This window comes from Caretta caretta, chromosome 7 (assembly GCF_965140235.1).
Source record: "Caretta caretta isolate rCarCar2 chromosome 7, rCarCar1.hap1, whole genome shotgun sequence".
Taxonomy (NCBI): domain Eukaryota; kingdom Metazoa; phylum Chordata; order Testudines; family Cheloniidae; genus Caretta; species Caretta caretta.
The window spans coordinates 98,380,045-98,405,449 of NC_134212.1; the positions used below are offsets into that span (position 1 = coordinate 98,380,045).

A 25,405-nucleotide genomic window follows, 5' to 3' on the forward strand; every position below is an offset into this window, starting at 1 on the left:
CCAAATTAATTGGTTTAAATTTCTGGACAAACCCACTGAACACTCAGAGATAAATTACTATCTTCTAAATTACCCCTTTGTTCCCAGATTAGCATTTGTAACACTGTCACACATCCCGGTAGCCCACAATTTATACAAAGTGAAACCAACTTTTACCCCCTGCTTCCATTTCAAAATTGAAGGGAAGTAACAAAGCTGTGGCAGACAGACATGTTGCTACAGTACCACACTGTACCTCTTTATGAGCCTTGCTACATTTCATGCAGAGATTCAACAGACTATTTAAAAGTTAAGCCACCTACACAGCTGATTTCTAGTGTGTTGATGTAAGTGGGAAGAAACACCCCCCCACCTGCTGTTATTTTTGGGCTGCAACAAGTTTGCTTAGTATCTGACCTATTAAAAAACAAAATCCATCAACCTAAAGGGAACTTGAAAATTATACAAGATACAGTACACACAGTCTTAAAACTTAGATGTAAACAAATCCCACTTAAGTCTTGGAATGTCCACTCACTATTTGAGGCACATGGTTACAAATTAGACATAGTAAAAGGAATTTGGATTCTGTGTATTAGATGTTTTAACTTCAGTCTAAATTTAGACAAATGCTTTTTGAAAAGTTACTTTTTAAAAGATTTAGCCTTTACCTGAATGAAGTCAGAGTAACTTCAAATAGTCAAGATTTATTCAAACTGAGTCAACAGGACTGTTCAATTTAAGGCTTACAGAAGTAGAGCTGAAACTCTTAAGAAAAACAAAAACAGACAATGGATGTGCCTATGATATTGATTAGACAAGACAATACTAAAGAAACTTAAGAAAAATATTGAGTCCAATTACTAGAAAAAAAGCAAAAAAAATCTGTTCAGAGTGTTTTTAGAAAAATCACTAGTTTACTTGGGATATACATTTAACCTATTTTTTATTATAAATTTTTAAATTAAAGGGGCTTTTTTTTAAATAGAGCAAAATGTGGAATTTCACAGAACACAATTGCATAAGCACACTTCAGTGGCTAGCATTAAAAATATTTTATGGAAGTGATAGTAAATGTTTGATATATCTGGAGAATTTCCATTCAGTTTTTAGCCTAATGAGGCTTTAACTGTTCTAAATAAATAAATAAATAAATAAATCCATCCAAGACCCAAATGCTACGCTACATATTACTTTAAACAAATTTCAACAAATTTTAAAGTGCTCAGGAACTTCTACTGTAGGGCAATTTTTGTTCAGGTGAGTAAATTTCACTTCAGCATGATATAGAGGTATGTTCTCTGGGTTTATGCTTCTGCATCTGTCACTGTGAATTACTGTGAACAGCATTAAAATAAAAAATCCAGATTTGGTAAGTCTTGCACTTTTTTTTGGTAAGTCTTGCAAGATTTTAGCACCAGGACAAACGAAAATTGCAGGATGGATCTTTTCAGTCAGGCCAACTGAGCCAGCTTTTCAGTTTCCCACATGTAGATTCCAAGTTGAGTTTTGGCTGGAATATTGTTTGCAAAGGCTGGTATGCTAGAATACGTCTGATCCTCTTCTAGTACCAAAGTATGAAGCCTTGAAAGGTTTAAACACCAAGCTCTGCTTCCTGGAATTGTGCTGTTGGCAAATGAAATTACTTTTCTGCTTGATGTAGTCATGCAACTCTAAACACAACTTAGGGTTGGGGTTTTGTTTTTTTTTTGGTGGAAACACTTTATGGCTAAATTCAATATAAAGTGGCAAACTTTAAGTACTGTCACGCACAATGTTGAGCTTTCACCTGCTCTGCTTTATTCATGGAGCATTTGCATTATTGCAGGTGTATGCCAGGCTACCTCTTTAATATCATATGGGCAAAAGCTACAATATGCAATAGCCCTTCACGTGTGGCACGTGGAGGAAGACAATAAGAAACCAAGCCTTCCACCTGGAGCAGGAACCAATGCTGAGGATTTACCTGGAGACTGGAAGGACTGTTAATTACATCAGCCTTTACTTACAGAAGGAAATGGGAATGCTACAAGGTCATCTTAAGCTAAAAATGGCCTAACAATTTCAGAAGTGCTGTGTAAGTCACGTGCACTCAACTCTGTGTTAAGAGATTGGTGCCTTATCCAGGCCAGGCAGAAGATACACAGGTTACCATTAAATGGCGCACACGTCAGGCTTTTTGGGAAGAAGTGTGCACACATGCTGTTCCTGAAAATGCACTGCAATGCTAGGTCACTTCATTTGCGGGGGGAAACGGGGGGGGGGGGGGGAGGTGGAGGAAAGGAAAGGAAATAGAATAAGCTCCTACTCCATGTCCCAGTTTCAAAATTCTACTTAATTTAGGCTCTCTACCCAGGAAACATTTCAGATGTTGAAGAAGAACAGATACTACATTTATCTTAAATCACTTCTCAAACTTTTGGCTATTTCAGGTTCTCTGTATTCATACGCAGCACTATTGCAAATCCAAAGCAAAACACTGTCTTAAGTATCACTACTTTCCCCCCAGTGGAGATTGACTATCTGCTGGGAGGAAGGAGGGCAGGGAATCACATTTTGAGTGAAATCTATGAAAATAGTACCAGCCTTAGTGAGCATGCTTCTACCTGTGTATTTCTGGTCTCACTTGGTTTCATGAGAAGTTTAGCAAACAGCAAGAATTACTCACCTGCTATTCTTGGCATCACTAATAGCAAGTGAGTGCTCCCTTTACATTTCCAGAAAGGCAGGTAGAAACAGCCCTTAACTTACTATTACAGACTGGAAAAGAAGTTTCATTTGAACATGTTTTTATGGACAAGTTATTTTAAAACTTCCCTACAGTTAACTGCTGTAATGCTACAGCCCAAAGTCTTTATACCACATTTTGGCTGGTGTGCAATAGGATCAAGAGGAACTGTGTGAGCAGACAGTAGAAGATCACTACACAAAGCACATAGCCAGCCTTAAATGCAGCTCTAGAAAACACTGCAAAACTCCATGCACACAAGCCTGTGAAGAAGAAAGGGGTAAGGGGAGCTTAACCTAGAAGCCAAGCAGCCTACCTCATCTCCCAAGATGGGGACATTAAGTAAACAGGTAAGCACAACTGCTTTGACATGCAGTTATACAATGTGCAGAAACACTTCCCTTTCTTCATATGCAGCTGTCCTCTTGCACCATTTTGGGGTAGCCAGAATTGGGCCTTGCAAGAGTCTCTGTTCAGTGTTGCATCTTAGTTTGCATATTAAGATTCTGTGGCTCATGGTCACAGCTGTTTGTTGGGGAAAATTTCTTTGGAATATTTGTGTATTTTTGCTGAGAATATTTGTGTATTTTTGCTGAGCATTAAAAAATACTTAAGTGTCTCTGCTCAAAAATTAAAAATGTAAGGTAAGAGGAAGCGGCTTTGCTCTTCTGAGGTCTCTCTGATCTCCTGAGACAGGCTGAGGTCTCTTCCAACCCTAATATTCTACGATTCTAGGCTTCTCTCGCCCATACCTCACCCTCTTTGCAAATAGGCGATGCTAGCTTTGTAAAAGCCAGTCCCATAATTTGCACCTAATGTAGTTATCTGTGGATGAAACAAGTACTAGAATTCCAAACCAAATAGAGGTTGGGACACATTGAGAGAGTAATCTAAAATAGTTTTGAAAAGATCTGCGCATATCTATTTACCCATTAAAACATCTCTATTTAAAGCAATGCTACTTTAAGTTATTCTTTACTACACTTTTTATCATTAAGAATTTGTTAATGGGAAATGATTGAGTCTATACATGACTAACTGATTTCAGTTTGGAAAAAATTGACTCTGACATCATATTTAAGTCTAGCTGAAGTTTTTTTTAAAAACAATTTAAAAAAAACATACTTTCCTAAAAAAAAAAGGGGGGGGGGAGAACTGCCACTCTTACAAATCAGTATTTGGTTAAGGGAAATATAGTTAAATTAGAAACTTACCACACTAGTACAAATGACTAGTTCACGTTCATTGTCTGAATAAGTGAAATTCAGAGTAACAGCATATACAAACATAAAACAAACTTTTTACATTTTCAGACATGTGTGTCTACCTCACTATATCTATGGTGCTCATAATGTTTATGTACAATGGATTTCTTTTTGAAAAGGTTTTAAAATTTAGCCCCTTTAATATTAGCCATTAGAAACATCATATTGTTAAAGAACCAATGGGAGCCAAGAAAAAACATGAGCTTTTATTTGTCTCTTTCCATTAATATTTCCGAGTTAGCAAACCTAACTGTATATTTTTATTTTTGGTAAGGGGACATGGACTAAGGTTTTATGAAAAAAAAATACAAAATAGCATATGTTGTAATGACACTTCGCTTAGTTTCATTCTAGTATATACAAGCCACGTTAACTGTAGTAGGCAATTTTGAACTCTCCTCCCCATTCTAAAATGAGTATCACAGATATTACTAGATGTTACTAGATACTGGAGCTATTGGGTGGGGTTTTTTTTTTAAGTTATATAAAAGGAAGATCAGATCCAAGCTATTGTTTAAGTGATACTAAAAACATCCCAAACTTCACTGTAATTCAGTTGATTTTTAAATTGGCTTTCATTCTTTAATGTTTTAAACATTTCAAAAAGAGTACCAGTCACTATCAGCAATGTTAAGGGTGGAAAAATCCTTTCCCTATCAATCAGCATGTACTCTCAATGGGCCACAAGCTACACTGGTTGAAGAGAAAAGTGTGAATGCAAGATTAAGTTCATTAATGAACTGCATTAGGTGAATAGCCACCCCAGTGCATTTCGGATAAATGCATCTAGGATGTACAGCATATGTGTAGGGATCACTGAAAGATGCACAGATTAATCTAGAATACCTCACAATCCGAATTACTAGTTGATTGCTTGTTTATATGCTTGAAATCATAGTGTTCTTAATTATCTCAGCTCTGCAGTAAACATCACTGAAAAGCTTTAAAGTGTGCACAATAATGGCCACATAATTGTGTTGCACATTTTCCATGTTTTAATTGACACAAAAGTGAGTCCATTGTACTTAAGACACTACACTGATTTCATTCTATTGCATGTCCTGCTCCAATTACATTTCTTAGAATACAGTATAGAGTAAAAGTTTTGTAGCTTTAAAATTAACAAGTGTGTGAAATCTGTAAGTAAAATAAGCAGCAGCAATATTTTTTGGGATTTTATCAAGAGTAGCTAGTTTTAAGTAATAAATACATTCCAAGTTGTGGTATTCACTATTCTCCTAGTTCACTGCTTTACTTTTCAATTCCCTTGTTTTCGGTTAGATATCCTTAAGACTTTCCTGTCAGCCTCGCACCAGAAGAGTCTCCTAACTCCAGTCCAGGTGCCCGTCACCCTTCACAGATAAGCAGTGCAATCTGACAAGGAAACTCATCCCGCTGTCATCTGCATGGCAACCTCAAGATTCTCCTGGGGAGCATGTCAGGATGTTTACAGACTTCATGAAACTCTAGGAGAACAGCTGTGTTCTTATCTTCTGTTACCTTGAAGAAAGTGAAAGAGGGAGAAAGGTTATTGTAAGTGGCACAGAACTGACCAATATTAGCGGTGAGAGGCTCACTTTCCTTTACTTCATCTAAATATAACCTGCAACTCTTGTGGTGTAAATTTGCATGGCAAACTGAAGACATAATAGCTACAGTTTAATAATAGCCTCATTGAATTAACAGATCTAAATAAAAGTTGGAAGTAAGCAATAATACCACTGAAATATTTTTTGAAGAATGCAGTTGTCATTTTAATGATGAAGAACAGAATGTGATAGCTGGCTAGCTTAGTATTTAAATCTTAAACAATTCACTTTTTGGTGTAGGGATATAATAAGTTTTCCTATACTGGACTCTGGTTAAAACCTATCAGAAATTTTTAAGATTCTTATAGTCCATTTTTTCCCTTGTGACCTGTACTTCTCAAAAAAATTTATAAAATAGGAAAAAAGGTTCTTCATGGAATCCAACCCCTTTAACTCTTAATTTAAGCTTGCGTAAGGAATTGCAGCTGTTTAAATTAGCTGATGCATGTTTAACATCTGAATTTTCAGGTAGAAATGTACATTTCTGATAAGAAAAAGAAAGAAAAAAAAAAAAGCAAGAGATGTTTCCTTCCAGCCAATACACGTTGCTCAGAATGGAAATGAAAAAAAATCAGAAATGAGTACATTTCATTTCAACTTAACGGTTGAAACAAGGAGATACCTGAGATGATTGTGAGATACTGCTGTCAAACCAGATTGGCACAGAGTATTCCTCCCACACCATTCTTGCAGGATACCAATGAGAGTCATCAATGCTCCCGATAGTCCAATCCACACCTCTAAGCAGAGGAAGTTATTCATATCCCACTATAGCAATCTCTAATAGTTGTGATATGTACCTATTTTATTGGCCTTTTAAAGTTAGACTAAGAGCCCCAGCAGCTCTTATTACCTGGTTACCTCAAAGACTATACTGGAACACTTGATTTGCATTTAAAGAGAAGCTGTCAATATTATAAGATTCCAGGACTGTTTCTGTGTTTCGCTCTGAAGCCTAGAACGTCTGTGGAATCAGTGTGAAGTGATGAAACAGCTACGAACATGGCTGAGAGGTTTTTTTGTTCAGAATATCACCAAGTTCAATCATCACTGGGATTCATAGTCTATTACCAACCAATTTTTAAATTCTTAGCCATTTTGACTTTACAAATTACACACATGACAGCAAGGCATGTATTTATGTCATGCCAAGAATCCTAGATCATCGTCACATTAGAGGTAACAACCAATCACCACCCTTACTCAACGGATAATTTGCATGCAGCAGTTTGATTGGTTGTATGAGGAAGACTGAATAGATGGATTATTTGGCCCAAGCATCATACTTATGCAACAACATGGGCTTTCCACTACTAATATGTAATGAAGTCACAACATTCAAAATGCTGCATTCCTCCCACTCTGACATGAACAGCATGTGCTAAGACTATTAGGCAGAGAGTAGGATTGTGGACACTGTCATCTGGCCTGCAGTAGTCTTGGGCAGAAGGCCATATCAGTGGGAGGGTTTGTTTGTTTAAAGAAAGAGGCAACATTTCACAAGGCTAAGATTTTACCTAGAAGTCCATGCAACTTATGCCTGCCATTCTGTTAATTAACTCTGCTGTGCAAAATGTACTGAAATTGTGCTACAGTACCTTGGCATGATCAGTGGCCTTAAACATTTGCATATCTATTTAACACACACCCTTCTGTTTATCTTGAAGACTGACTGGAGTAAAACTGATTAAGAATAGTGACTGAACAGTGCAAGTCAGGAGATCTTGTTGACAGAAGAGTGGCTGAAAACATTGAGGTCATCCATAAGTTTTTAATATTTTCCTCCAGAGAAAACAGGTCACCACAAATGGACTTCAGAAGCAATTCAATCAGGGCCTAGCACTAAAATCCATGATCAGTCCTAACTCAGAAACTAATACTGTCAGGATTTTAGGACCTCACATTTACCTTTCTGATGAATAACAGAATGAGATGTAATACTATGGTTAAGGGTCAAAGTCCTTTTTTATAGAACCCTCAGAGTTTAAGTCTAAAAGTTGAATTATGAGAAGAAAAATCCAATATATAATGATTTAAATAAGTTAATTACATTATCACATTTCTCTGCACTGCTAAAAATGCACCACAGCCTCCTGTTAGCATGAGAAACTAAAAGTGAAACTGACTTGCCTGTCCTTGTCCAAGGTGACTGAAAAACACAAAAGAACCCATAGCCCTTAAACATGATAAGCTAGAAATTCAGTATTTTAATAATTTACAGTCTTGTTAGTGACAGAAAGTTTGTTTTTAAGTCACTTCCTTTGACATTCCTATGAAACTCCTATCCTAAAGCACCTTTATATTTCAGCAAAGTCTGTATTCAGAAATTTCGTGTACACTTTCAAAACTCAGCTACTTCAAAGAAGAGCCGCAAAAAAACCCAAACACAAACTGATCGAAAACAATCAATTTATCAAGCACACTGGGGCCTGAAAGTTATCTGCAATGTGTGATTTGCACCTTTGAACCATAAAACACTACAGGTGGAATTTTGAAAAATACCTACATCACTTCAGCATTTACTGTTTGCCTTAAAGAAATAATTCTGCAAACTTGGTCAGATTGTACATTCCCAAACTAAGCTCATAAAGAAACTTAGTTATTTTGTGGTATGGGAAGAAATATTAAGCACATAGCAACTGACAATTTCTGGTTTGAATTTTTGAAGCATTACTAACAAAACTCACAAAAACCTAGGTAGTTTTGTTAGAGGATTTAATCTTATGACAACAACCATTCCCCCCACCCCACCTTTTCTTTTTACTGAATGGGTACATAACTCAGCCTGCCCTGTGTGTTCTTTAATGCAATTGCTTCAAACCAAGATCAGAGACTATCTTCTCACAACAGAAATTTGATAGGACTGGCACAACTGCAAGTTGGCTTTTACAAAGCTTTGATAAACACTGGTTTCAGAGTAGCAGCCGTGTTAGTCTGTATCCGCAAAAAGAAAAGGAGTACTTGTGGCACCTTAGAGACTAACCAATTTATTTGTTTGTCCCTAAAGGTGAATGCTTATAACTTCTCTTCACATTAACCTACAGTTCTGGTGCCACTACAAACCAGCAGTTAATAACCTTGAATATAGGAGCTCATGGCTCAAATAGAAAGATGAAGCTTCTTAAAAGTAAGAGCGCACAAATGGCTATTTTAAATATATTATACCAGATAGATTCAGCAGTTTTCAAGTGCAGTTCATTTGACTAGTGAAGGAATATTTATCAAATGAATGAAGAGAGACTTACCTAGTTACTCTCAAGCTTCAGATGGCTAGTACCGTACAACACCTCAAAATAAAACTGCAATTTAAAGAGAAGTTTGAGATTCTGGAAACTTCTAAGTCCCTGATGATTTACATATTATGGATTTACTGATTTAGGTCAACAGCATGAGAGGCAGCATGGTCCAGTGACTAGGGCTACAGCTAGAGATGTTTGGAACAATCCAGGTGGCAGAGGAAGAGGAGGGTAAAAAATAGCCCCACTTACAGGGGTGCTGGAACAATTTGTATAGTGGGGGTGCTGAGCCATTGAATCAAACTGTAAACCCTGTATACGATGGAAACCACTTCCAGCCAGGAAGTGTTGTAGCACCCCCGGGTCCAGCCCCTATGCCCAACTTAATGCAGCTGGTGAATCCTGTTGCAGGCTTGTTGTATATGACTAGCCATTTTGTATCTGCTGCAACTATATAAGTCCCCTTGATGAAAGTTAAACACACACCCAAGATTTAAATGTGCCACTTTTGTCTTCTGCTTAGTCTAGTCCTGCCTCGCGTCTGCGTGGTGGATGTTATACAACTGTGCTATTAAACCTGCTTAAGACATTTCTCCCCAGGGAAAAAGTCAAATACAGAGTTGGGTCAGCATTATGTTCTCAGAAGTCATTTGGCATTTTAATATACTATATACTTTGCTCCCGTAAGAAAAGACACCAATCCCCACACTAATTCTATTTTACAAAGAAATATCAGATACCACATAGCTGGATGGAATCTAAAAGTTAAAACTAGCACTACTATTTAAAGGTCAAGATTTTATTATTTTATTTTTTTGAAGCAACAAGTTGGGCACTCAAATCACTAAAGACAATTTAAGATGATCTGAGGAGGGCAGATTTTTCAGAAAGTGACAAACTATCAGGCCCCTTTGATAGAATGGGGAAACATTAAAAAAAAAAAATCACTAGCATGGGTCAAAAATACTAGCCAAAAGGTTGTGGGTCACTCTTTTCCTCTTTTTATTCATCAGGTGTGCATTGGAAAATCTCAATAGTTTATAAAGCAGGATAATGAAATGAACCAAGTAAAAGAGGAAAAGTTTTTCAGACTTCAACCAAACACAAAGTAGCAATAAATTTACGTTTCACGCCAATTTAGACATCGTGGGTCATTATCTGAGAAAAGTTCAGCGCTGCCAACCTCAAGCACTGAAAACTCATTCTTCAATCCTCAAAATAAAATTAGATTTGCTTAAAAATAGTGATTTAAAAAACTCATTGGATTCTTTATGTTCACTGGGTTTTTAGCCTTTTAGGTACACACTGTTCACATTTTCAAGATTTTCTCCACAATCACAGGGACTAGATTTTTTTAAATAAACTGAAGCAGAGATCCTCCCCTAGTCACTTGATTTTAGGAGCTGGGGCTTTGAGACGGAAAACAAATATCACGAGAGATAGAAACATTGAGTTACACTTTATGTAAAGGCTGTTCAATTTACACCTAAAATTTTTACTCCTCACAAGTCAATCCCTGCAGGGACAAACTTCAATTTGATAATCAGACCTGCATGGGCATGTCTCTGTAGGCATGAGCAGAGGGGCTGCTTGCATGGATCCAATCACAGGATCTGATCCCAAGATAAAAAGAGGTCCATGTGACTGTTCTTGAGGCACCCAGGACTGGAAATCACTGTGTTAGCCCCCTGCCTCTCATGACAGGTAGTCTTGCTTATGATGACTGGGTGTAAACTCCCTAATGCCACCAGCCTGTTACCTCAAGCACTCTCCTCTGGGCTTTGCCAGCTTTGTCTTTGTCTTACAGGTTAACAATAGGTCCCTGAGCCCCTTTGAATCATTCCCCTGTGACATCCAGGCTGTCAGTGGTTACTCTCTCTAATCCCAGCTCCTCTGTCCTTAAAAATAAAAAAGCTATGTTCCCCAGTTTACTAATGTTATCTTAAATCACTGCTCCAGTAAAATCACAGCACTCATGAGCATGTCTAATTTTTTTTTTTAAAGTGGGTTTATGTAAGAAACAATAGAGAATTAACTAGAAACAAAATAGTGGAAACAAATGGTTACAATGCAAAAATAAAATCATAACACACAAACCTGGGTCTACATTTAATAGTTACCTCTATCTAGTAAAGTATGTGCCCTCCCCGCCCACACCCCCAAGCTCAGTCTGTTGCAGAGCAAGCCGGCTTCACAGGAACAATGATCCAATTTTTCATAAATCCCCACTCCCTAAGATGTCTCCTCAGTGAAAGGATACAGAGGATCTTTCTTCCCCCCTCTCATATACTGAACTAGACTTTTGTCTTTATTCACAGGCAGGGCAAACATATGTTATAATGTTTCTTTATTTTTTTTTTTTTAAACCTCCAAGTAGTTCCCACTGTTGCAGTTATCTCTGATGATTTTCAATTGGTAGTCTTGGAGCAAGGTTAGATGTGGTCCTTGCAGAGGACAACTCCCTCTGCCTGAATGGGCCATCACCAGGACATGTTACAGTAGAGTTACGAACACCTCAAGAATGGAGGTTGTTCGTAATTCTGAACAATGACTTAATACACCTTTGAAACTTTATTATGCAGAAGGAAAATGCGGCTTTCCCTTCTTTTTTTAGTAGTTTACATTTAACACAGTAATGTACTGTATTTGCTTTTTTGGGGGGGGGGGGGGCGGGAGGGGTGTCTCTGCTGCAGTCTGATTTGTACTTCCAGTTCCAAATGAGGTGTGTGGTTAATTGGTCAAGTTTGTAACTGTGTCTAGTGGTGACTAACTTTTACTCCAAGTCCATCAACCGTATTTTCAATACAAATACAGTAGAACCTCAGAGTTAGGGACACCTTGGGAATGGAGGTTATTCGTAACTCTGAAGAGTTCCATAACTCTGAAGAAGAAATTACAGACTTCAGGCCCATGGGGGAGAGAGGGCCACCAGGTGTGTGGGGGCTCTGTGGCTTCTAACCATCAGGCAGCCAGGCAGGGGGCTCAGGACTTCAGCCCCATGGGACCACCAGGACTCAGTGCTTTAGACCTGGGGGAGCGGTGGGGCTCAGGGCTCCCCACAGCTCTGCTCCTGGCTTCAGCATGGAGGGCGGGCATGCCAAGGCTTGGAGTTTAGCTACAGGGGAAGCTCTGAGGCTGAAACTGGTGCTTCCCTCAGAGCTAAAGCCCCCACCTCACCTCACCCCACCCCACCCCACCGGGCTAAAGCTGGGAGCAAAGCCATGGGACTGAAGCCCTGAGCCCCAGCACCCCTTGCAAGACTGAAACGGAGAGCAGAGCCGCAGGGCTGAAGCCCTAGGTCTAAAGCCCTGAGCCCCCCACTATCCTGCAGCTGCAACCCCAACCCCCCAGGGCTGAAGCCCTGAGCCTGAGGCAGTACTATATTTACCTATTGGTCTGTGCTGCTGCCTGATTGATGACTTCCGGCTCCATGGGGTGTCCGCAACTCTCATGTTCCTATCTTTGAGGTCCTAGTGTACATTATTTCTTACATATTACCCATATGTGCATCTCACATTGATTATGAATCTTGACAAGTTGTGAGCTTTCTGTAGCTACCTTACATGTTATCCTTTATGGATAAATATCGTGTAAGATACGTATTTAGTGTAGTGAGTTTGTCAGGTCTGAAGTGAGAGCTGTTTACAAAGAACAGGGGATGCTTTGCCAAGGAACCTCTGTATCAAAATACATTTCACTCGGGGGTTTATCTGGGAAATCATCCCCTTAGAGATCTGACAAAGAGTAAGTAATCTGTAAACATTGCCTGTGAGCTAGGAATATACATTCTACATGGGTAAGTCAGCTTTCTCTTATTTTTTTGCAGGGGAAGGCCGAGAGAGAGGAGGTGGATGGGTGGAGTATGGTTTTAAGGTGAGATTACATATGTAAATACATGGTGAGGTACAGTAATTGAATCTTAGTGCCTTATTACTAGCCCTGATGGTTTGCCAGGTATCAGAACCCTAACCCACTATTGAGAGCAGTGGCAGAAGTATTGCTATCTGAGATATAGAATCATAGAAGCTCAGGGTTGGAAGGGACCTCAGGAGGTCATCTAGTCCAACCCCCTGCTCAAAGCAGGACCAATCCCCAATTTTTGCCCCAGATCCCTAAATGGCCCCCTCAAGGATTGAACTCACAATCCTGGGTTTAGCAGTCCCATGCTCAAACCACTGAGCTATCCCCCCCACCCCCAAATTAATTAATGAACAGACTGTGGGTAAGGCAGACAAATAGGAGCCCCAAGAGGTAGATTCTTCATTCAGGCAGGTTGGCATGAGGGAGAGAAACCACCACGTCCCTTCCTAAACCCACCACTGGTCTTGACCACATTGATATATGGAAGCCTCTGAAACACAGTGCCCCAGAGGGGTAATGATCAGGTCCCATGGAGAAAGTAGAGGAAGCAGTTAGGAGTAGCTGAGGTGATCACAAGACCAGTGGCACAAATGTGATGGGAAGGAAGAAGAGTGTCCTAGGAACAAGGCATTTTCATCGGCTTCCTTGATTTATTCCCCCTCTGACCCTCTATTTAAGTGGCTTTTCTCTTCACGCTGAGCCACCATGGGGCAACATCACTTTGTCTACACTAAGGAAATCTTACACAAAGTTTCCTACTTTTGCCAACACCGGTTCAACTCCAATGGCTTTAGCAACACTGGAAGCCCCAATATAGGCAGCCTGGTGCCAACATATCAAATGCCAGTAAAGCCCATTTCCAGCAGGATTGGAAGACATGGTGCTTGGGGAAGAGTGACAGCACCCAGATCAGTCTACACTAGAGCTTCCACTATGGCCAATAATGCAGGAGTGTTAATTTTCACTCATGTCGACAGGACTTGTGCCTGTGGAGGCCCAGACTCAACATTTCTCCTGGGAAAAAAAAGTTCTCTCTGCCCATAACGGAGTAATTATGTGGCTAGAAGTCAGGGAGTAGTCCTTTTAGAGGGACTTACTGAGGTCTATAGTTAGCACAGTTACTGCTGAATCTGGTTTTAGTCTTTTATCTAGATCATGGAGTATTTCCCCTCCCGCTGAAACTTACAGAATTTCATATACCAGCTATTTAGCCTCCACTTTGTTGTTAGGGAAGGCAATTGTTATAGTACATCATTTAGAGCACACATCAAAAGGATTCATATCTCTGAGCCCCGAAGGAAGATATTTCCTAAAAATATTCTTGATTTATTCCTAGTCTGGCTGGAGTCTGGGAGGCTTAATTGTTTTAAAATCAGTGCAAAATGGTCAGCTGAGAATACTGTATCCCTTAGGGTATGTCTACACTACAAAATTAGGTCAATTTTATACAGTCGATTGCGTATGTCCCCACTAAGTGTATTAAGTCGGCGGACTGCATCCTCACTACCATGGCTAGCATAGTCTTTCAGAGCAGTGCCCTGTGGGTAGCTATCCCACAGTCTCCACCGCCCACTGGAATACTGGGCTAAGCTCCCAATGCCGGATAGGGCAAAAACATGGTCATGGGTGGTTTTGGGTACGTCATCAGTTGCCCCTCCCTCCGTGAAAGCAATGGCAACCATTTCGCACCTTTTCTCCTGGGTTACCTGTGCAGACACCATATCACAGCAAGCATGGAGCCCGCTCAGCTCACTGTGACCGCTGCTGTTGTGGGCAAGTCTACTGTGGGGGCTGCTATAATCCAAGTAGCCAATGCAATCATTGATGTTCTGCTATCAAGGGTAGCGACTCTGGGAAATGTGCGGGCCTCTTTAGATTTTAGGTGCCTCATATTCCTGTCCTTTGTCGCTGGTGAAGAAGTCTTGCAGCCGTACATTCCAGTCCGGTAGGTGCGGTAACACCCCATAGCACTTCTGTGGTTGCCACATGTAACAGCTCCAGGGCTCTTGCTCTTTTGCCTTGGCCGAGGTACCTTGCCCTACCAGGACCTCAAAGTATTCGACACAGAAGCACCCGCAGCAGCTGGCACGGCTACACAGCTGCAGCTCCTGGGTGCCTTCGCAGCAGACAGTGCAGTAGGACTGCTAGCCGTCCTTGTCCATGATGTACGGCTCCACCGCTTCTGCTGTAACTCTGCTCTCCTGTGAGCTGGAGGCTTCTGCCTCAGGCTGCTCTCCCAACCAGCAGCACCATGCGGTCGCACCTACCTCAGCCTACCCCTTGCTCCTATGGCTCATGAAGCCTTGACAGTAGTAAGGAGCAGTTCAACTATAGGCTGAGCAAATGCAGAATGGTGGTAGAATGGGTCTTTGGACATTTAAAAGCTCGCTGGCGCTGTTGGTCAGACCTCAGCACAACTAACACTCCCATTGTTATTGCTGCTTGCTCCATAATATCTGTGAGAGTAAGGGGGAGACGTTTATGGCAGGGTGGGAGGTTAAGGCAAATCGCCTGGTGTCCAATTTTGAGCAGCCAGACACTAGGGAGATTAGAAGAGTGCAGCAAGGTGTGCTGTACATCAGAGAGGCTTTGAAAACCAGTTTCATAACTGGCCACGCTTTGGTGTGACAGTTGTGTGTGTTTCTCCTTGATGCAAACCCACCCCCTTTGTTGATTTTAATTCCCTGTAAGCCAACCACACTGCCCCCTTTGAAATAAAGTAACTATTGTTTTGAAACCATGCATTCTCTGTTTATTAAATTTTAAAAAATGCAATAATGGACAGGGTAGCCCGGGTGGGGTGGGGGAGAAGGGAAGGACAAGGCCACATAGCTGTCATTCAAACAGTTTGATTTTTAGTGTGGCTACAATAAGCATTCTGTTGCTTGGGCCATCCTCTGGAGTGGAGTGGCTCGGTGCCCGGATCCTCCCCGTTCTTGGGCGTCTGGGTGAGGAGGCTATGGAATATGGGGAGGAGAGTAGGCGGTTATACAGTGGATGCAGTGGGGGTCTGTGCTCTTGTTGGTTTTCCTATAGCTCCAAGAGATGCTTCATCATGTCCGTTTGCTCCCCCATTAGCCTCCGCTTTTCGCGCTCACTTAATTCTTTCCTGGCCTCTGCCACTGAATGCCTCCATGCATTAAGCTGTGCCCTATCAGCGCGGGAGGACTACATGAGCTCGGAAAACATGTCATCATGAGTGCGTTTTTTTCGCCTTCTAATCTGCGATAACCTCAGGGATGGAGATAATAAGGGGCGCGTAGAAACCATCTACGCTCTATGATTCTGGGGGGACTGCATGGTCACCTGTGCTGCTGAGTTCGCTACGCTAACCAAACAGGAAATAAAATTCAAAAGTTCCCGGGGCTTTTCCTGTGTACCTGGCTAGTGCATCCAAGTTCCAAGTGCTGCCCAGAGCAGTCACAATTGAGCACTCTGGGATAGCTCCTGGAGGCCAATACCATCGATTTGCATCTGCACTATCCCAAAATTGACCCAGCAAGGTTGATTTTAGAGCTACTCCCCTCGTCGGGGAGGAGTACAGAAGTTGATTTTAAGAGTCCTTTAGGTCGACGGAAGGGGGTTGGTTATGTGGACACAGTCATTTTTAAAATCAACCTAATGCGGCTAAATTCAACCTAACCCCATAGTGTAGACCATGCCTAAGATTCATCCTGAAACCTCAGAACTGAAATTTTAGGATTCCGCCTTTCCTGGAGAAGAGCAGGCTGAAGATGCTTCCTGGATTATTAGTGTTAAAGGGGTGCTGAAGTGCATACCTATCACTGGGACCAGTCAGAAAAGTTACTGAGTGGTTTCTTCTCTCTGTTGCGCTTGTTCCCAATATCTTCCTCATTCAAAACAGCATACCAAAAGGGATCACCTGTTCTGTTGGAAGTTAATGGAAGTTTTAAAAATTGAAGGCAATGTTAAACCTTCTCCTTTCCCCCAGTAGTTTACTTCAGAGGGATATTTTCCATCCATCATCCAGCTGATGAACAGCTACTGGGTAAACTCTCACTTAGCTTTGCCAAATCCATTTACTCCAGATCTCCATCCTCCTTGCTTGCTTCTTCCTACAACTCTGACTGGGGTGAAGTAAAAACCACCCAGCCACTTCCTGCAAGTCCCAGCTGCAATCAAAAAAGAATATCCTGCTCACATAGACACCAGAAGAGAGTAGAAGTTTTCCCTCAAGGCAGAGCTCAGATGTAGAGTCCCTCTCTCTCCTCCTCCCCCGCCCCAGCAACAAGATTCCCTAGACTCAGCTTCTCAAACAGAAATAAAATGGGGTGTGGGAGGGAAAAGTCTTTTGGGGGGGGGGGGGGGGGGAAAGAAGGCAGGCAGGCAGTAAGAGCAAATAATTCAAGAGCCATTGTTAGAAGTGGCCAGAGGAAGATCTAAACAGAGGATGGAAGCATCATAAATTTATTGCATTGCCCCAGCAGCCTTACTAGCCACGAACAACAGGTTTTTGGAATAGTTTCCAAATCCCAGAGCAGCAATATGCAGCCTACTTATGAAGGCATATCTACTAACCCGTCTAAGTATTAACTGTCATCATCCCGAATAGCTATTTATGAAATAAAATAGTTTCACAGGTTTTTTATTCTTTGAAAAAGGTTCACTTTACAATTAAAAAAAACAAAGCAAAACAGGAATTGAGCTTCTCAGACTCCCATGCTCCAGCATACGCTAGCACATCATGTGGTTTGGGGCCTAGATGAAGGCACACTTCCCAGGTATGTAGATGTAACAGGTTATCTTACTCACGAGTCAAATAACCTCACTACACTTCATTGCCCTCAACTCTGTAGTTTACATAGGGAATAGACTCTTAGTATTTAACAGAATCCAACATGCACTAAGGGAACTGTTAAACCACTTGGAAGTGTCTATTCCTTCAAGATATTAATGAAGATCTTGAAAAGTTCAGTAAAAAGACACCGGTCCCCCATTCTGGAAAAATACATCAGTGACTAGCGACCAGACAATTACTAGACTAATTCAGGGCAGCTGACAGCATCTGTGCTGGAAAGGCTCAGGACTAAGCTGCCAGAGAGAATTTATTACCCTTTTGCCCTAGTGATGATGACCCATTATGTTCACTTACACAGGCCACACATCATACCCGACAAAGAAACTGCATAGGGGACTTCAGTATCTTCCCATGTTTGTCGTCTAATTCAGAACTTGAAGAGTTTTCCCTTACCACAAGCCTACTTGTCACAGGGTAGCACTGGCCCTTTAAACAGGGAAGAGGCCAGTGCACCTGTAACTGCCAGCTGAGCTCCAGCTGGGGTATAAAGCAGCACCTGGGCCCTGTGGGCAGAGGCTGGGTAAGTTAGACCTGAGAATCAGGGAAGAGAGAGGGAGGGAGCACAGACAGGAGGCTCTCACTGCCTGTTCCCCGGGAACACTGAGACCAGCCAGAAGTCAGGAGGCCTAGGTAGGGGAGAAAGACTCTGAAGCAAGGGGAAGGCCCAGGGGAGGACCCCTATGGCCCACACAAAGGGCAGGGTGCCAGAAGGGATGCAAAATCTTTATAAAGCCCAGGGCAAGTGGATTTTGTTTATGTTCTTGCTTCGTCTGAGCTTCTGAACTCTAATAGGAGACTCCCAGGAGAAGCTGGAGAGCCCCCAAGCCTGAAGGGAACAACTGAGGGTGATGATCAGCCTAGAGTCATAGAAGATGGCAGAGCCGGAACCTTTAGCATTATTGTATTGAACTTTATTTTGTTATTTAACATTTTTTGGGGGGGCAAAAATTGGGGATTGGTCCTGCTTTGAGCAGGGGGTTGGACTAGATGACCTCCTGAGGTCCCTTCCAACCCTGAGATTCTATGATTTGAGGGGACCACCCTAATAACTTAACCCACTGCATAACCCACTCTGTGTTGGGGAAGCATTCTTGAAAAATCTTGAGAAGGGTGGGGTGCCTGCAGGATCTAGGATGGGGCACGCTAAGATGCCAACCTACGACACTACTATTCAGAACTACAGTCTAATGGCCTGACAAGCTACACCCCTCATCACAGAAGAGTCCAGCAGCAGCATGAGTGGGATAGGATTCTTTGACATTTCACTGCTGTCACAGCAGAATTCCATACTGCTGCTGCTAGCTAAGCCCTCTGCAGATGTGGAAAGGCACATTTCCATTGGTTAAAGGGCTAGTTATTTTTGTTTTATTTTGTGAAAGCATAAATTCGCCAAAAATTGATAGCTGAAGCTCCACTCTGACTCACTCGGGAAAGTCTTACAACCTGGTTGTGGGAATGATTTTTCAAGCACTAAGAATGAGAATACACAATAGAGATCCACGTAACAAGTTAATGCAACAATAGATCCGAAGTATGTTTTCCTAGGAAAAGCTCACACACACACACACTTAAAAATGAAAGGTGCAAAATGAAGGCACACGTTGAAGGTTGAACTATAAATGGCACATTCTAATCTACTTTCTATTGCTGGCTTTATTTATTTATTTTTTTACACAAACAAAAATAGATCAAGTCGCTCTGGTTTTAGAGATTGATGTAGGCAGGCATTGTCCTTCAGCAATATTAGTAATCCTGTCACAATGTCAGTTATAGGCACTTGTGTGGAAAAGACAAAGAAGGGGATTAGGAGACTTGCAAACAGCCATTGCCCAATGAAACAAAAATATTTAAATCATTCTGTTCCAATTCATGCCAGATTAAAAACTGACAATTAAAGAAATCTTGCATTGATGTTAAAAACAGACTACTATCAATGTGCCACTCAAGTAAAAGTGTGGAAATTATGCATTTCTATACTAAACTCCATCCCTTCACAATCAAGTCCCATGTGACAGCACCTGGAGTAGCCTTAACATTTCTATTTTTACTACCACATATCCAAATCTCTTCTCTCCTTCCCCAACAGGTAGCAAGGAAAGTATGCACACAGAATTGGTTCTAGAGTTTAAAAAAAATCAAAAAGTTATTTATATTGCTCACTTGTACAGCATTCACTTTGTGGCGTGACTTGACAAGTGTTTTTAGTGCAGTATTTAAGCAGACACCTGGAAAGTAAGAGGTTTAAAAAATGAGGCTTTGACCCTTACTGGAGGGCATCCACAGAAAACAGGACTCCTTTTGGAATGGCCTTATCTCCCTTATTTTTCAACACAAGTCCCATCTCAAAACATAGTTCTGCAGCAATTCCTGTACCTGAGATCCTATAAACCAGCTCACTTCACTCGCTGCAACATTACACAAGTGAAAACAGAAACTCAATTAAATGAGATTTTTCTCTCCATCTTGCATATCTGGTGTCTGCACTTGGATTTCAGTGTAAATGTCTAAAGGAAAGTCTGCAGAAATTTGACTTGTGCAGTTTCCAACTGTCTTAAACTTTGCCAACTGAGTTTATAAATTCCTTGAACTGCAGTCACAAACTGATCACAAGAATCCTCATAAAAAACAAAACTCGTGGTCATCTGGAGAATAGATACATTTGCCTTCACTACCTGCTGCAATGTTTGACTGTCACTCAGATCCTGCAGAGTATCACAGCTCAACAGAAGAGCTGTAAAGCACTTTGGTCTTGCACAATTGATCACATTCTTAAGCATCGAGCTCGTCTGCTGGCTCCGTTTACAAACTGCACTGGCCAACAATACAGTTAATTCCTATTCCGCACTCATTGGCTTGCTCAGCAAGCCATTGTCTCTGACAGCTTCTCCAGCAGACCTTGTCAGCACTCTTATCCAGACCAAACTGGCTGAAGCTCCCAAGGTACAGGAGTCCTTGCACAGCTAGCTGGCCTCTAGTTGACAAACTTTGCTGGCAGGGCTTTGCCAGTTCTTTTCTCTGTAGCTTTGCAAGTCCACCAGCTCCAAATGGTGCCATAATCTGCTTAGTCTGGAGTTAAAACAGCTTGCTGTGTGTCCTAGGAGCATCATTAAGCCTTTCAATTTTATAATCTCCTTCAGCAGCTGAACTTGTAAATTCTTGTAAGTAGATCGCTCGTTCGTTAACAGTGCCCCCCTGAGCACTTGGAGCATGCAGTCCACTTGACTATTCTCCAGCAGGGGCTCAAAACTTTTCCACAGCATGAGCCACAATTTAGGAGGGCAGGTGGCCCATAGACAGGATCATCTGCAATCACAGAGCCAATGTCCTGTCCATCTGCACACTCTCAGCTGGAAACACAAGAGCCAACAAGCACTCTGCAACTAGCCAGCTCAGCAGACCACAATCTGGAAACCCACAGCACATGGGCAGCCCTGCAATCTCACACATTTGTAATGTATTTTGAGGCTCTCCCCTGCCTCAAATGTAGCTACATACATATGCTGACTCAACTGTTCACATATGAAGTTTGATGTTTCAGATCAGCTGTCTGAGTTGGTGAGAGGAAGCATGGCAAGTTTCAGCCCAGAAAAGATAAATGTTTCAGAAAGTCATTTCACATAAAAACAGCAAGTGTTTTTACAACCTTAACTACATAGTTATCCTCACCACCACCATAATGTCTAGTCACACAGCAGGGCTGTGTATGTCCCGGTCACAGGATGGCTAGCCCCAGTAAATGAAGTAGATCCAGGTCCCCTGTCACAGAATAGGTGCTACCGATTAAGAGGGTGGGGCAGCACCTGGAGGCTTTACAAGGCCAGGGAGAATCTGAAGGAGGAACTGACTAGGAAACTATGTTTGGGAGCAGGGAGAAAGCAGGAGAGCAGCAAGAGTGATTTGCTGGCTGCACCCCCAAGCCAAAGAGCCTGGACTGAAGTTAGGATCAGCAGCAGAGGGAATTGCCCGCTAGCTGTAAGCGAGAGAGCCGGAGCCAAGGGCCAGAGAAGGCCAAAGGCAGGATAGCTGCTGAGGAGCTTACCCGCTGACATCTCCAGGGCTGGAGAGCTGGATCCTGAGGAACTGTGTGAGGCCCAGGGAGAGTGAGGGATGCTCCCGTGCAAGGATGCTCCCAGCAGAGGTGCTGCAGGGGTTCCCCTGGGGAAGACTGGGCTTGCACTCAAGTAGGAAGGGCTGGGGTGGCTGCCTTGGTACAAGGAAAAAAGAGAGGAGTGCACTGGAGAGCCAGGGTGTGATGAAGGACTCTGGAGCTGTATGTTGCATGTGCTGCGTGCACTATGCTAAAGGAATTCTGGACTATGGTATTGGGACTTGTTTTGTTATGATGTATGTGCACAAGACTTTGGCCATAAATGAACTACACAAGGGCTATATTTATCTTGGGAAGAGGCTTTGGACTATTTCTGGGGAATCTAAAGGAGGGAAACTAAGACAGGTGTGCAACAGAAGGGAGCTTCAGTCAAGGTGGCCCTAGGACTGTCCCTCTGTCAGCCCTTTTTCTTATTCTGCCAGGAATGCAGAGAATATGCACACAATGCCAGAAAACCTCTTTTGAAAATGAAATTGTAACTCAGTTTTACATTATTAGAACTTAGTACATGGAGTCTATGTACTGTGGTTCATTTTTGCTATACACAGATCCAGTCATCACAAAAAAGGTTATATTAAGCAAATAGCAATAGCGTTAACTTACAAAATGCCACAGTAGGTTTTAAAGTTTAGTAGCATCACAGCCATACAAAATATTACCAGTAGAAAGAGATATAGGTGAGAATAAGGTCAAGTTAAGAGAGCTGTATTTCTTGGCGTGAAATGCCAAAGGAATCTCAGTACTATAAAGCCATTTAATGCAGATATTTAGAGGTACTGTATGTGAAGGTATCTTTCTTGTCCCACAAAAAGCTCTAGGATACAAGCAAAAAACAAAACAAAACAAAAAAAAGAAGTGTTCACAGTCACAGTGAGCAAGACTCTCACTGCTGACCTCTTTTGCTGCGTACGAGGCCAGAGTTTAGGAGGGGCTCTAAAATCCCCTTCTATAGCTGGGGGAGGTTGCTGTGGCACAGACACTGAGTAAGACAGCCATAATGCTGCCTCCTGAGGATCCCCTTACACACCCTGGCACAGGTGAGGAAACAGCATATAGTGCTGCCGAGTTTCTGTGCATCACTGCAGGAGATGCAGCAGACTTCTGGGGTTGCTCTAACTTAGCCAGGCCCCTGGGGTTGTCTACAGGTACACCAAGGACCTTTCCAGACCCCAGGACCACACAGGTGCCATGGTACCTTAGGTGCTCTTCCCCCTGAGTTCTGATTTCCATATTGAGGTTCTTTGTGCTTCTTACAGGTGCATACAATGCTTTTGGGCAGCCTGTTACCATAGAAGTTTGCCTAATATGGGCTATATCATGCATAGGTTTGGCAGTTAACATTTAAAAACAGACCTGGATATGCTAACAAACCCATTTATGGTATGAAAGCTGTAGAAAGCTCTTGGGGTACTTGGCATTAGGGAGAAGTATAGAAGAGAAGCCATTCAGCTCAGGGAGTTTCAGGTTTATGAAACTTCCAGCCTAAATTCTCTATCATAAAAGACAAGCAGAGACCAAAGAGTGCAAGAAGGATATTTTCTTATGTTTAAGGAACAGTTCACAGCTATAGACCAGAGCTCAAACACACACTGCCTCAGTCACTGCAACTAGAACACCCATCTATATTTGCCTCTATATCAATCCCAATTCTAGCTTACACTACTAAAGCTTGCAACATAGGATAACTCCCCTCCATATATATTAGTAAATGTTTCTCATGAACGTGTGGTCAGCGTGTCAGAACTGCTCAAACAGCATACATTTTTCACAAAAGCTTTGCACAGAAGTGTATACTGTTCACCAAAACAATCAAGATTTGGTATTTTTTTTTTTACTAGCTCTAGCCCATTGTGAATCAGTCAAGGTAGCAAAGAAAAAAACACACGCACGCAAAAACAAAACCCCAGACAGTCTCAAAAACACATTACTGAAATCAGACTAAAACCAATCTCATCCTCAAGTCATGAGTGACTCGTAGGTAGGTCAACCCAGATGAGATTTTGATATGAACGTTTGCCATCCCACACTCTGAACTTTAGTTGACCCGAGCAGCCTCTGGCCTCCATTTTTCCAAATGACTATAGAATTGTAATTCTCACACTCACTTGTTGAGCTGGCTACCCATTTCGTAACCCATAGAGTAGATCTCTGAGTCAGTTTGTTCTAACATTTTTGGCATCTTCTGATATATGCTCCTACAATCCTACTGCAGGTGCACTGCTAGGCTCGCCAAGTGTTTGAATCCAAAGCTGAGCGTATGTAGACCTTGGCAACTAGCTAAGCTGTTCATATATATATATAAAAATATGATGGGGGAGCAGAGGGAGACACCTCCCCAGCTATTAGGGGGCCACCGATCAGAGTATGAGGCAGACTGCTGCTTACTCCCCTCCGCTACTCCAAGATTGTTCTCTGCCTGTTACCTGCTGCTCTACAGTCAGGATCTGTGCTCCCATAAGCACTGACCCCACCTCCTTCAAAAGCAGGAATGAGCTACCAGGGATGGGGAACTAGGAATAGGCAGGATTCCTCTTCTTCAGGGATAGCTAATGCTGCAGCTGGGAGCCCGTCCCCCAGGGTGGGCAGACAGACACGCTCGCTCTGCTTGAGCTAGCGTGCTAGAAGACAGCACAGGCGGCAGGGCAAGCTAGCAGCCTGCGTACATACCTAGGGGGTCTGCGCTGGTTTGTACTCAGCTGGCTCGCCTAAGCCACCACCCGTGCTGCTCCCCGCTGCACTAGTGTTAATGCGCTAGTGCATCTCTGTCCACCTGAGCTGGGAAGCACGCCCCCAGCTGAAGCGTAGATATACCCACAGAGAGAATGGGTACGTCCTAAAATTCAAAATGCCCCTGAATACACGGAGAATGCAGAGATGAAGGAGGGGCATAGCATCTCCCCTCAAAGAGGGCCGGGGCTGGGAGGACAATACACTTCCTCTTTGCAGCTTCCGCTCTTCGGGAGAAGAATTAGGCTGAAGCCATTTCCAGGCAAGAAGCTGAAGACAGAGAATGGCAGGAGGGGATGTGAATAAGCATCTGAACATTTGGAGGTTATGGCAAATCCAAAAAATTCTGGTTCTAATATTAAGGTGATCACGCTATCTAAAATTCATTGCAATTCACAAACAAGAGGATAGCACAGAGGTGGGCAAGCTACTGCCCACGGGCCACGTCCAGCCCGCGGGACCCTCCTACCTAGCCCCTGAGCTCCTGGCCTGGGAGGCACAGCCTGACCCAGTGCTCTGGCAGGCATGGCCGTAGCACTGCCAGCCACCCGTGCTCCAGGCAGCATGGTAAGGAGTCGGGGGGGTTGGATAGAGGGCAGGGGAGTGGATAGTGGTTGGGAATAGGGGGGTTGGATGGTGTGGCAGGGGGCAGTCAGGGGTTCCAGGGCCGGTCAGGGAGCAGAGGGTGGTGGATGGGGTAGGAGTCCCAGGAGGGCCGTCAGGGGGCGATAAGTGGGAGGAGAGGGGCAAAATGTCAGATAGAAGGCGGGAGCCAGGCCAGGCCTGGCTGTTTGGGGAGATACAGCCTCCCCTAATCGGCCCTCCATACAATTTTGGAAACCCGATGTGGCCCTCAGGCCAAAAAGTTTGCCCGCCCCTGGGATAGCAGCAAGAAAAAAAGAAAGAAAGATAGATAATGAGGAGACCCATGTACCACAAGACCTTAAAGAAATATTGGAACTTTTTACTGTGATGATAAAGGTGTTGTTTACTATTCAATGGATCAATACTCCATGAATTTGCTTCATGTGTAAAATCTGAGTTAATAAAGAGAAATATGATGATACATGCATTTGTAAAATTAAGTTATGTG

General features: G+C 42.5%; 1 protein-coding gene across 3 annotated transcripts in view; it reads right to left on the reverse strand.

Moving 5' to 3' along the window:
- Nucleotides 1–4,157: 4,157 nt before the first annotated feature.
- PWWP2B (PWWP domain containing 2B) overlaps nucleotides 4,158–25,405 on the reverse strand; it is a 46,887-nt gene continuing 25,639 nt past the window's right edge. For 2 of the 3 annotated variants that reach the window (XM_048859507.2, XM_048859508.2), the window contains exon 4: nucleotides 4,158–5,472. The gene's annotated coding sequence lies outside the window, so the exon portion shown is untranslated. Of the gene's footprint in view, nucleotides 5,473–8,806; nucleotides 8,861–25,405 lie in introns of all 3 variants that reach the window. The other variant, XR_007357851.2, reaches the window with a different exon arrangement.